Source organism: Camelus dromedarius, chromosome 6 (genome assembly GCF_036321535.1).
Source record: "Camelus dromedarius isolate mCamDro1 chromosome 6, mCamDro1.pat, whole genome shotgun sequence".
Lineage (NCBI taxonomy): Eukaryota > Metazoa > Chordata > Mammalia > Artiodactyla > Camelidae > Camelus > Camelus dromedarius.
The window spans coordinates 76584867-76598609 of record NC_087441.1 but is presented as its reverse complement, the minus strand read 5'-3'; the positions used below and the strand labels follow the sequence as shown (position 1 = coordinate 76598609).

Here is a 13743-nt window from a genome sequence, read left to right as displayed (position 1 = left end):
TTGCTGAGTATAAACCTAGGATCTCCTTCCAACGTGCCATCCTGACTGTGAAAAGAAAACAATACTTCAGACTGAAACCTACAAAGAAGCAAATGGTTTACTGTATAGTTCACTTTTTCTCTTTTAAAAAAAAAATTGTTTAAACTCTAGGTATTACTATTTAGGGAATCTTTCCTGTTTCAATTCCTTCCTCCTTCCTTCCTTCCTTTCTTTTTTTCTTTCTTTCTTTCTTTCTTTCTTTCTTTCTCTCTCTCTCTCCCTCTTTCCTTCTTTCCCTCTCTCTCTCTCCCCCTCCCCTCCCTCCCTCTCTTTCTCTTTCTTTCTTTCTTTCTTTCTTTCTTTCTTTCTTTCTTTCTTTCTTTCTTTCTTTCTTTCTTTCTCTCTCTCTCTTTCTCCCTTCCTTCCTTCCTTCCTTTTCTTTCTTTCTTTCTTTCTTTCTTTCTTTCTTTCTTTCTTTCTTTCTTTCTTTCTTTCTTTCTTTCTTTCTTTCTTTCTTTCTTTCTTTCTTTCTTTCTTTCTTTCCTTTCTCTTTCCTTCCTTCCTTTTTTTTTTTTTCAAAAGACTGCCTAATGCTCTGAGTCTTGGCTGGGTAGGAGGTGGTTTGAGGGGTGAGTCTGGGATCAGAACGTCTGGATGGAGGTACCAGCCCTATCACGTATTAGCTCTGTACCTGCGGGCGGCTTACTTAGCCTCTCTGTGCCTCACTCTCCTCATCTATGAAATGGTGGTGCTTCTCTTGAGGAATAAGTGAGACGAGCCATGGAAAGCTCTCAGGACAGTGTCTAGAAAGATTTAAGTTAACTATCATGACACTGTTAAGACCTTATTACATAGGACCTCATTATATAGCTCGTGTGTGGTTGAGTGGACCTCAAACATTGTCTCCAAGCTGAATGACACGAATTCCCTTGCTCACCTCAAAGCACATCTTTCTATATCTTTCCCAGATTTAACTCAAAATGCTATTCAGAATGAAGCATGGTTAAACTGCAACCATGTCCCAGAGACTACTCATGCCCCAGTAACCATCTTTGCCCTTTTCTCCAGTGAAAGAACTTCCCTTGTCCCCTCAGCTAAGAGCCAGCCACATTTTCCTTCCCCTCTCCCCACTGATGGCTTGAAGACACGATGGTAGGAACTGCAGCAGCTACTCTGGGGCTCACGACAGCAGCACACACAGAAACTGGCAGAGCCTGGCCTCCTGATATGGTGGAGCCACTCTGCCTGCCCAGACTGGACTGTCTGCCTGGCCTATTGTGTGAGGGCCTTGATTCAGATATAGATTCACCATAGTTGTAATTATATGTTCCTAATTATTGTGTGGCAATGAGTGCACTGCACTGGCTGTTAATGAGCTGAAAAGAGAGTTTGAAATCACAAAGGAAATGAGTAAAGTGGTTTTCTGTATTCTGTAAAACCAAGTAGGCTCTCTGTGCTTCCCACCAGATTCCTTCAAACAAATTGGATGAATTTTCATCAAGATAAGGATATGAAATATGAGCCACGTGGCATGAATGAAATTCTTTTCTGGAATTTAGGAGACCTAGCAGGGCCACTTAATGAGACAGGCAGGAATTCTTGAGAGAACCTGAGTCAGGGGTGCAACTGATGTAGGAGACACTTGTCACGTGTAACCTGTCACCAAAGACAGAGAGGGCCCCACACTGAGACTCAAGGTCACAGCATCAGGTACTGTAAATAGTGGGTGATGGGGGGAAATTGGATAGTTTCTTCTTGTGGACTCAATGTAGCTTGAACCCACCGTGGAGTGGGAATTAATTCAGGCTTATGATTTTCCTAATTCACTGTGGAGAGGGAGACAGCGTGTGTGTCTGTGCAAGTCTCGAAGGAGGGAGGGAGGTATAAACTTAGAACAACTTACAAGAAACAATCGCAGAAAGGTCAAAATAAATACTGTCCATAGAAATGCTTCAGGGACAGAATAAAACGGGTCTGACTAGCTCTTAATGTCTAAGTTCATGCAAGAGGAATTTGTGGTTCCCTCCCACTTTTTTAGTTACACTCATCTGTCACATCCGCATTAGCCATGAGTTCCTCACAGACTGGATGGAGATAAAGTCTTTGTATGTAAAGCAAAAGTGGACAAATCTCAAACTGAAAAATGAGTTAATTAATACAGTTAATAAGAACACATAAAATAGGCACATGAAAAGATGCTCCATATCACTAATTATTAGATAAATACAATCAAAACTATCATGAGGTATCACCTCACACCAGTCAGAATGGCCATCATTCAAAAGTCCACAAATGGTAAATGCTGGAGAGGGTGTGAAGAAAAGGGAAACCTCCTACACTGTTGGTGGGAATATAGTTTGGTGCAACCACTGTGGAAAACAGTATAAAGATTCCTTAAAAAAACTAAAAATAGTTACCATATAATCTATCAATCTGACTCCTGGGCATATAGCCAGAGAAAACTCTAAAAAAAAAAAATACATGCACTCCAATGTTCACAGCAGCGCTATTTACAATAGTCAAGACGTGAAAACACCCTAAATGTCCATTGACAAATGACTGGATAAAGAAGTTGTGGTATACTTATAATTTATACAATGGAATACTACTCAGCCATAAAAAGGATAAAATAATACCATTTGCAGCAACATGGATGGACCTGGATATTGTTATTCTAAATTAAGTAAGCCAGAAAGAGAAAGAAAAATACCATATTGTACCACTCATATGTGGATTATTAAAATAAGACACAAAATGAGCTCATTTACAAAATAGAAACAGACTCACAGACATAGAAAATAAACTTACGTTTACAGGGGAGCAGGGAAGGGGGTAAGAAGGGATAAATTGAGAGTCTGAGATTTGCAGATACTAACTCATATATATATATAAAGTGTATATATATATATATATATAAAGTGTATATATATATATATATAAAGTGTATATATAGTAGATAAACAAGGACCTACTGTATTGCACAGGGAACTATATTTAACATCTTGTAGTAACCTATAATGGAAAAGAATATGAAAAGGAATATATGTATATGTATGACTGAAACATTATGCTGTACATCAAAAATTGATGCAAAATTGTAAATGCCTACACCTCAATTAAAAAAAAATATTATATTCTGGGCACTAAGAAAAGATCATCTCAGTGTGACCCTCACATCCTCTGCTGGTGCTTTCAAGGACCCTGCTGGTCCCTCATGTAGCTTGACCCCTTCACAGAGTGTGGAGCCTTTTCCTTTCCATGGATCAAGGGAGGATCAAGAGGATGTGCTCCCCCACCCCCACCGCTCGTGCTCACCCAGAGCTCATGTGCTCCCTTCTGCGCTCATCCTTGGGATCCTAGACTTTCCCACCCAAATGGCCCCAAGTCCACATACAGGGACAGCCCAAGTGTCTTTCTGGATTCTAGCCTCCTAACGATGAGCAGCACCACTAAGCATGGACAGCACCACCGATGTGCATACCCCACAGTCAAAGTGGGTTGCAGGCAGTGCTTGAACATGTGTGCAGGGCCTCTCAAGGTGCAGGGCAGAGCCAACAGCTGGGGACAGGATAGGAGCAGGTGGATGGCAGATCTCAGCAGGAGATGGGGGTAGGCCAAGTTCAAGCACAGAACTCTGAGCAGTCAGACTTCTGAATTGAAACTTGAATTCCTCCTCAGTTTCTACAAGGATATTTTTGTCAAGGTTGAAAACTCAAAGGCCTTTCACTGGGGGAGGGTACAGCTCAGTGGTAGAGCGTGTGCTCAGCATGCACGAGGTCCTGGGTTCAATCCCCAGCGCCTCCATTAAATAAATAAGTGAATAAACCTAATTACCCTCTTCTACCACACACAAAAAAAAGATTTATATATATTAAGAAAAAGATCTTTTATTTAGTATTTTGTTACTTTGGCTTCTAACTTTTAAATGACATACAGTACATGGGCTTTGGTTTCTTGATCTGGCCCAAGCCTTGAATCTCTCATGTATAAAGCTGTCTTATGCTTCATAATACAACGAATCTCATGTTTAATCCAAGTGAAAGATTATCCTTAGAAAAAAAAATCTGGGTATTTTTGTATGGAGTTCTGATCAGACTCTGGAAAACATGCGATAACTTTTGATGATAGATAACCAGAGGAGGCCCATGAGAGTCACAAAATCCTGTTCTCTTTCAGAGTTTTACATCCCATCAGTTCGGGAAACCTGGGGGTCCAAGAAAGCAGGGGATGTGTACAGTAACAGTTACCACCATCTGTAACAGTAACTGCAACCCCGGGTAACTATAGCAACAGGTACACAGGTAGTAATGGCTGCGTGTATGTCTCTCTGAAGACCCTCCTCTCTGTTCCTCTGGTTGATGATCTCCAAAGTGTTGGCACACAGAGGCCTGCAAAACATAGAGACCCAGAGAGAAGACTCCTCAGGGAAACAGGTGGGGTGAGAGCAAGGCAGGAGGGAGAGAGGTTCAGCGTAGCAGAAATGATACTTCACAGCATCAAACAGGGTGTACCAGCACATCTTGCAGTGTCTCGTGTATGATCACCACACAACTGGGTATTTCTCTATGGGTTTTTTAAAAAATAGAATGTGAAAGCTTTATTTCCTAAGGTTGGACTAAGCAGAGAACCCAAAGGAAACTGGGGACTGGGATCAATCTTTTTGAAACTATGAGACTGGAAATCATCATCTATTTCTTCTAATTCCAAAATTTTCAGGAGAAAGAGAAAGTTAATGCAGAGGTGCTAACAGTCATTTCTCCCCCCCCCACATGTATAAAATTAAGAAGTCAGAGATACAGCTGGTGAGAGATTGTCATTACTACTGGTAGTTTTTCAATGTAGTCCAGGTTCCATTTTATAAATAAGGACATTCAGAACTTCACAGGCAGATGGGATACTTTCAAATTCAGGGGGCAAAGACCGTTCATGAGCAAACTTCAGGGGATCAGCCATCGGAAAATACTGCAGAGAATCTCATACAGATGGGAACTTGGTTACCATCCCTGCTCAACGCCCCGTCCCCCCAACCCTTGCCCCGACCTCCAGAGACCGGCACAAGGCCGTTGGAGATTTTGTGTGTCATTGTAGGGGAAGTAAAATCAACTGTGAAAAAGAATGGACTATTCAGCGGGGCTGCTCTCTCCCCAAATATTATCATCTGGGAATGCTTCACTTCAGTTTGTTATATTGTAACTGGAAGTTTATTTGGATTTCTGATTTCTCACTATGTGATTTACAGGTTAGTTCATCAGCTTAATTTCTAACTGCCCACTGACACACCTCTTCTAGAGGATGAGAATTAAAAAAAAAAAAAAAAAAGACAGGTTTAGCTCCTCACTGAGTGATGAGAAAGGTAATTTATGTTTTTGGAGGAAACAGAAGGTATCAGGTTACTAGCAGGCACTGAAGGTGTTAACTGAGTTAATTTAAGAGAAACGTTTCAGATTCCAAGAGGAAAGAGAAGACTGAATCAGTGAGTGGGGGTGTGGGAGAGGGACACAGGGGAAGAGAAGCCAATTTTCCTGAAGCGACAAAGGCCACAGGAGTGACGGTGGCCACCAGCACTAAGGGACTGCGACCAGCTGGTCCTTTTAACACAAAGAACTTTGACCACTGCATTTCAGGCTGGCGCCAAGGTCGAACCACACCTCACAGTATGAACATGACCAGCGGTGAGTTAAGTTAACAGTGGCCACTGGAGGCGTGGCCACACAGGTCCTGGGAGTGACCTGAGGGCTGGCTGAGTGGCACTGATGAGGAGTCCAGGAATGGCAGGAACATGTATGACTTGTGTACAGGAGGGTCACTTCAAGGCTGTGTGCTTGAGACAGTTGAGGAACTGCCAGCTGCCTGCTTCTCCTGTGGTTAGAATAAATGCTAAATAAAACAGAAAGTCACTTATCCAAAGACCATAAGGAAACTCTTGGGAAAATTTTAAAATTTTTAAAAAATTTTTCTTTAAAAAGAAAATTTTTGGTGGTTAAAATTGATAAAACTGAATATTAAATATTTGGGGTTTTTGAAAACTCTAATTAAAAAAGATACATGCATCTCAATGTTTACTGCAGCACTATTTACAATTGTCCATCAACAGATGACTAGATAAGAAGATATGGTATATACATATATAATGGAACACTGCTCAGCCATAAAAAAGAGTAAAATAATGCCATTTGCAGCAATATGCATGGACCTAGAGATTATCATACTGAGTGAAGTAAGTCAGACAGAGAAAGACAAATACAGTATGATATCACTTACATGCAGAATCTAAAAAAATAATACACATTATTTATTTACAAAACAGAAACAGACTCACAGACACAGAAAACAAACTATGGTTACCAAAGGAGAGGGAGGGAGGGAGGGATAAATTAGGAGTTTGGGATTAGCAGATACACACTACTGTATATACAATAAACAATAAGGACCTATGGTATAGTACAGGGAACTATATTCAATATCTTATAATAACCTATAATGGAAAAGAATATAAAAAGAATATGTGTATATATACATATTCATGTACAACTGAAGCACTATGCTATACACCAGAAACTAACACAACATTGTAAATCAACTGTACTTCAATTAAAAAAAAAAACTTTCAGTCTTTAATTTTCACCTGTCTGCCTTCCGTCTTTAGAAAATTAGGCAAATAAGCACTTGAAATATACAATATAATAAAAGCCTAAAATGTGTTCTAGTGAAGGGAAACCCTAGTGACCAAGGTTTACCAATCCACAGCACAGTGTTACCTACATCTTAAGGCATATAAAGAACTAACTGGATGATGTCAAGCGCAGCATTTAAAGATTCTTGAGGCAAGTAACAAATGTGCCTAAGCAGATATCTAAGCACTGGCAGAGTGAATATGTTAACCAGATGAGGGACAGAATTATGCTTATACTATTGATACTAATTTGACATTCTTAGCAAAGTCAACTACTGTCTGTCATTTTTCCAGATAGTACTTATTATTCTCAAGGCACTGTCCTGACTAACTTGATTATAAAAAAATGACAGTCCGGATAATTTGCGGAGTTAGAGAAGTAGCAGGTGTTAACGACACCAACATGTTTGATTTTGGTTTAGCTACGTGTATAGACTGAATGTTTGTGTCACCCCTCCTCCCAGGTCATATGCTGAAACTTACAACGTGACGGTGCTCGGAGGTGGGGCTTTGGGGAGGTGCTTAGGTTGTGAGGGTGAAGCCCCCATGAATGGGATTAGTGCCCTTATAAAAGAGACCCCCAGAGCCTACCTGCTCCTTCTACCATGTGAGGTTACAGCAAAACGATGGCCTTCTATGAATCAGGAAGCAAACCCTTACCAGAACCTGATCATGCTGGTGCCTGGGACTTCCCAGGCTCCAGAACTGTGAGAAATAAATTTCTGTCGTTTGTAAGCCAACAGTGTTTGATATCTTTGTTATAGCATCTTGAACAGACTGCCACATTACATCTTGTCAAGTGGGAATAAATGAACATGGCCAAGACTGCAGAGTTGGTAGCTCTTTTCTGGAAGGAAAACACCACAAGATAAGCTGAAAACAAATGACATTTTTTTTTTCATTAGAGCAGAAATAAATTAATAAAAATATGAAATACATGACTTACTATATTTTGAGGCTTATGTAATTTTAAAGCAGTAAACTGACTACATGTTGGCAATACTTATTTCAGCCCACATCAAATGTGGATTAAAAGAATCCTAACAATAAACACTGAGCTGAAATCCTGAATGTATACAATAGGTGGATTAAACTGATGTATTTTAGAATAGAAAGATCTGACATTTAGCATCAGAACTATAAAAATAAGTGAGGAACTGTAATTTCTTGTAATATAATCTGAGAAGAAAAAAATACATATGCATGTATGTATATGTGTAACTGAATCATTTTGTTGTACACCTGAAAGTAACATTGTAAATCAACTATACCTTAACAAAAACTTTTTTAAAAAAAATAAGTGATCTCTGGATACAGAAAACAAACTATGGTTACCAAAGGGGAAAGGGTAGGGGAGGGATAAATAGGAGTTTAGGATTAACAGATATACAATACTATATATAAAATAGATAAACAACAAGGACCTGCTGTATAGCACAGGGAACTATATTCTATTTCTTGCAATAACATATAATGGAAAAGAACCTGAAAGAAAATGTATACGTATGTATGTGTATGATGGAATCTCTTTGCTGTACACCTGAAACTGACATTGTAAATCAACTACACTTCAATAAAAAATAAAAGAAAATAAACAAGTCATCTCATCCAGGCTCTTTGTTTACAGAACCCAAGCTGTAGTAAGGTGAGTCCTTGCTTTGTGGTCACACAGCTCTTTATGCCACAGTGAAGACTAGAGCCTGAATTTTCTGCATCAAAGTCTCTGACATTTACTGTACATGAAATGTTAGTCCCCATCTTGTGAAAAAAATAAAACAAAACAAAATAAAACAAACAACCCCCCACCAAAAGCCCCCAAACAGTCTGAGCATGAGCAATGAGGCAGGAGGTGGACTGCCTGCTTCAGAAGGGGCAGTCACGTTCCGTTTGTTCACATCTTCACAGGGCAATGTCCAGAGACTTCAGCATCTCTCTGCTACAGTCAGCTGTTATGTAACAGGGCTGAGACCTGGATGTACCATACATGGGTCCTCGCCATGAACAGGAACCCAGTCACTGCAGACCACACACGGTCCAGAGAAATCGCTCTCAGTTCCTTTCAGAGGCAGGACGATTCTGTCTACCAATCTAATTCTGAAGTACTGAAGTAAATGGCTGTCAATAACGCTGCTTGAAATTTCTCCTAAAAATGTACAAAAGGAGAGAAGTACTGTACGTCCCTGGTACCCTAAATTCTTGGTAAGCTAATCTCAGCTGTATTTCTGTGCAAAATAAGTCAAGTTCCTTTTTTTTTTTTTTTGAAAGATAAGGGTCAAGTTCTAAGTCAATCTGAGAAAAAAACCATTTTCATGGTTTGAAAACTACATTTTGCTAAGTAAAGGCAAAAACCAAAAAATTCAAAAAAGATGGAACTCTGGAAGGCAGGGGTGAAAATAATTATCTCAAGAATACATTCAACCATTCTGATGGCAAATGACGTCTAAATTTGTAAAAGTTAAACACCATGGAAAGACAAATCTGCAATTTCAACTGTAGAATGAGATACTTCTTTTTAACCTTTGTATTTCCCTCTCAAGGACACTGTAATATAATCTTGCTAGGGAAAGACATTTTTCTGGTTTTCTTGCAACCCATAGCACAATGATTACTTTCACAAAGAATTCCACTATTTGCAAAATATTTTCAGTTTGTTGATGAGGGAACCATATTTTGACTTACTAGCATTTGCAACCAATATTAAGAGAGCATGTCAATTACAGTGCATAAGAACTATGCATAATATACCCTCAGATCACACACACACACACACACAAAAGAAAAAAAAGAAAAGACAAAGGAAAGGAATAGCAGTTTTCATCCTTACAGGCCCTTTAAATGCTTTAGAGATTTGCAGATACCAACTACTATATATAAAATAGATAAACAACAAGGACCTACTGTACAGCACAGGGAACTATATTCAGTATCTTATAGTAACCTATCGTGAAAAAGAATATGAAAAGGAATATATGGATGTACATGTATAACTGAAACATGATGCTGTACACCAGAAATTGCCACAACATTATAAACTGACTATACTTCCAAAACAAAAGTTAAATTGACAAATATAGCTTAAAATTTTTAAGTTTGTCACATCAGGAAAAATGCCCTCTTCTTAGTCTGGAGAAGGCACATTTTCTCCTAAAACTACTGGTCTTTCATTTTCCTAGGAAGACACATTTCTTCCATCCTTCCTCTGTTCCAGCTAAATTCTACCTATACCAAACCCCTGTCTCCCTATTAGGGCAGTGATATCCCCACCCTTTGCAGCATTCCTACCATTCACTTCCCTTCTTCTTCTCCACTTCATTCTCTTAAATTTACTATTCACACCCCAGAACTCTCAAAATCTCTCCTTCCACAAACTGTTTATGAATGTATAAAAGTCTGCCTTCTACACAGTTTTCTCATAGACATGCATGCCTGGCCGTCCTTTATTTCCCAAGTATATATTAACACTTAAATGGTACTGTTATTGAACTGCAGACTCAAAAACTGAAAGGAGCTTACAGTCTGGTCTGGGAAGAAAACATAAGCCATTCTAATCCAGCAGGACAGGAAGTGCAAAATGTGCCCAAGTGAGTGACAGGACAAGGGATGGAGTTAGCATCCCTGCTGGGGTGAGTTAAGGAACGTCTCACACAGGCGGAGATGCTTGAGCTATACTTTGAAGGTTAAACAAAACAAAACAACTGCTGGACAGATGAGAAGAGGAAAGGGCATTCAAGACTGTAGGGGCAAAGGTCCCCAGAAAGCCTCTCTATTCAGTAAATAGAACAGCCGCACCCCTTATTCTTCAGTATCTGGAACATAGATCTTACTCTTTCTGTCTCAAATACCTGCAACCCCGAGTGTTTCTCACCTATCTTACTTCAACTGTACTTTCAAAGTTCACAATTCAAAACACTGACCTAGTGGGGAGGGTATAGCTCAGTGGTAGAGCACGTGCTTAGCATGCACGAGGTCCTGGGTTCGATCCCCAGTGCCTTCATTAAGATGAATAAGTAAATATATATAAACAAATAAACATAATTACCTCTCCCCACCCCCCAAACCCCCCCCCAAAAAAGAAAAAAATTAAAAAAAAAAACCCACTGGCCTTTTCTCAGTGCAAATTCTGTTTGGGTCTCTGGCAGCAAGATCCCCCAATACAGGAGGACATCAGGGAACCCTTTCCCAATGGAAATGTCGGGAAACTGGTGAGACAGTATAGCAAAGAGATGGCCAAGGTTATGTGCTACTGTGGTTCTCTTCTTAGCTCTTTAATCTTTTTTCTGCATCTTTTAGTTCACTCTCCCGTCTGCCCCTTAAAAATGGTTTCTCCCAAGGATTCATCTTTGATGGAGGAGTTTACAGCCTTCTCTGAGGCGCTCCCTAACTCTGCTGACTGACACGGATGTCATCTCTACATGGAAACCTCCCATCGTGGTATCTCCAATCTCAGTAACTTTCCTGAATTTCTATTTGATTTCTGTTCATTTGCACCTAAAGAATCCTTACCAGCACCTTGGAGTTCATAACATCTTGGAGGTCTGATGGATTTACGACGTTTCAACTTGTCTAGGCTACAGTTTCCAGTTATTCAATCAAACAGAAATCTAGGTGCTGCTGTGAAGGTACTTTGTAGGTGTGATTAGAGTCCATAGTCAGTTCAATTTCAATTGGGGGGACTTTCAATGAGGAGGGGCTATTTAAGATAATCTGGATGACTGAAAGGCTTTGAGAGCAGAAGTGAGGCTTGCCTGGTGGGGGTATTCCACCCAGTGCCCTGAGGCTCCGGGCTGCCCCATGGATTTCAGATGTGCCTGCCAGCCCCCACAATCATATAAGACTATTCTTTGTAACAAATCTCTTCATATCTATCTCCTACAGAGTCTGCTTCTGTGGTTGAATCCTGACTGGGAGAGGTTGACAGCCCCAAGTGGTCCTCTCTGTCAATTTCCCATTTCTGTTAGGGTTTCTACCATTTTTCCACGATCAAACATGGTTGTCTCTGCTATTGTCTCTGTATGCCTCATCTTCTCTACCTATTCCTTCCTTCTTGTTTCAATTAATCTCCTATTACTGAGATTCTTGTCATTTCACTTGGGTTTATACAACCACAGCAGATTAATTAGCATAAAGATGTTGGTCCAGTTTTACTGGCCAGTGCTCCCATCTCTCACCCCCAACAACTCTGCCTTGTTTACCTCTCTCCACTCCCTGAGAACAACAGCCAAACTGGAGCCTGTTCTTGACTTATGAGTTGACACTTTCTGCCTCCAAGCTTTTCCTTATACCATCCTGAGACATCCTTTCCTGTCTTCCCCTACTAACCCTCCAAGACCACCTCAAGCATCTCTACTAACAGCCTAGTTTGACCAGCCTCACCAGCAGTGACGCTGCTCCTAACTCCTGTATTGATGGTTTCCCTATAAGACAATTTGTAATTGACTATGCCTATGCTCTACAAAAACACTTAGATTAATATGACAGACTTTTAATAAAATCTTTCATGTAATTTTTCATCCACATAGATATGCTTTATTATTATTATTATTATTTATTATTTTGTATAGATGTTCTTTTATATCTCTCCCTTCTCTCACAAAGTGTTAATTGAATGAGTTGCTGATCAGCTCTTAGTAACTAAACTTTGGAGCATTAACTGTGTATACACCTTCGTAGAAGTCTGAAGTGGTTCTTAATAATTGGCCAATCAGGTAAGAAAAAACCTTCCAGGCCCCACTGATTCTATACTTGTTGGTCTTAGACCAAGTTTAAAGTGTAAAGAAAAAATATACTTTTTTATTTTACTTAAGTAGAAAAATGATTTCTTGCTGCCCATTAATAATAAGCCTAGATAACAAGCAAAAGAACATTTCACTCAGTTGGTTAAACTTGAGGATGGCATAAAACCAAACAGTGTTAAGATTCCTTTTGAGACAAGCAACTTAAACTAAACTGGGAATGAGGGAGGAAAAGATATAAATCACGAATGTATTACAGCCGTCCTAAGTATATTTATGCCTTCTTTCCGTGGACGAGCCCTGCTTCTGAAGTTAAATGTTAAGTGTTAAACAAAACTACAATTAGGAATTAGTTCCATACAAGTGTTACTCAGAATATAAAATAAACATATAAAGAAAACACAAGCATTATGTTGAAGACTTTTCTTTGCTAATGAATAAAGCCTTTCTTTCATACTCAAGTGTCCTCCATCAGATTTTGATTTAGAGGTTTTTTGTTTTTGTTTTGTTTTGTTTTTGTAAAAAAGAAGCAAGAAAGGAAGTTACTGATAAGTGTTGATTATGTGATTAGCCTTTGGAGAACAGCACTGTGTTTGAATATAGGTAATAAAGAAGACTCTCCTTTTCCAGAAGGTTCTCAGAATGGCTTCAACTCAAGCTCTAGGGATGACAATACCACACTTCCAATTTCAGCCAGACCTTTTGTGACATCAGCACACAAGCGAATAAGAAAAGGAATTAGGAAAAAAAAGTTACTAGATTATACTTCTCCCCATGAATTATCTGAAAGCACAAAAGAAGATCTATTTTTGAAATTTCCTTAAATTCTTAACCTGTATGTTTTCTTCTAATCTAAAGATAGTTCAAACATACCTATTATTTGAGAATTTTCATTGCTTTCTCTGAAATACTGCTGGGAAAGATCTTCATAAAGAGGTAGAAAAAAGGTATGAATTATCTTAAAAAACACAGTTGATATGACTCCTCATAAGTTATTCACACACAAAAAGTTACATCTCTCTAGTCCTTGCCTGAATATGATAAAATGAAAGGCAAAATTTTTAGAGCTTTATATAATATAGAACTTCAAAATGCAATGAAAATATACTTCTAAGTTTCCAAAATAAGTGTCCATATAAAGTATTTGTATTTAACTGTGTGGAAAAAGGATATACAACACAGCTGATGCAATTTTAAATATAAATGAAATGGCTTTAAAGAAAAATATACTTAGTCATAATATTAAGATGTATGTTTTAGTACTAATGAGTTGAAGCACTGCTCAATTTCAAATCCAGCTTTGAAATCCTGTTAAGTCTACATTTAAAGTTAATCATATTTAGACATTCTAATTTTATA

The 13743-nt window shown here is 39.0% G+C and overlaps 1 protein-coding gene and 1 non-coding gene across 51 annotated transcripts in view; one reads left to right on the top strand and one right to left on the bottom strand.

Annotated features, from left to right (window-relative positions):
• Positions 1–13743, bottom strand: part of RIMS1 (regulating synaptic membrane exocytosis 1) — a 450375-nt gene that overhangs the window by 19380 nt on the left and 417252 nt on the right. The window lies entirely within an intron of this gene.
• On the top strand, positions 10575–10646 carry TRNAA-AGC (transfer RNA alanine (anticodon AGC)). The gene has a single exon. It is a non-coding gene; the product is annotated as a tRNA-Ala (tRNA).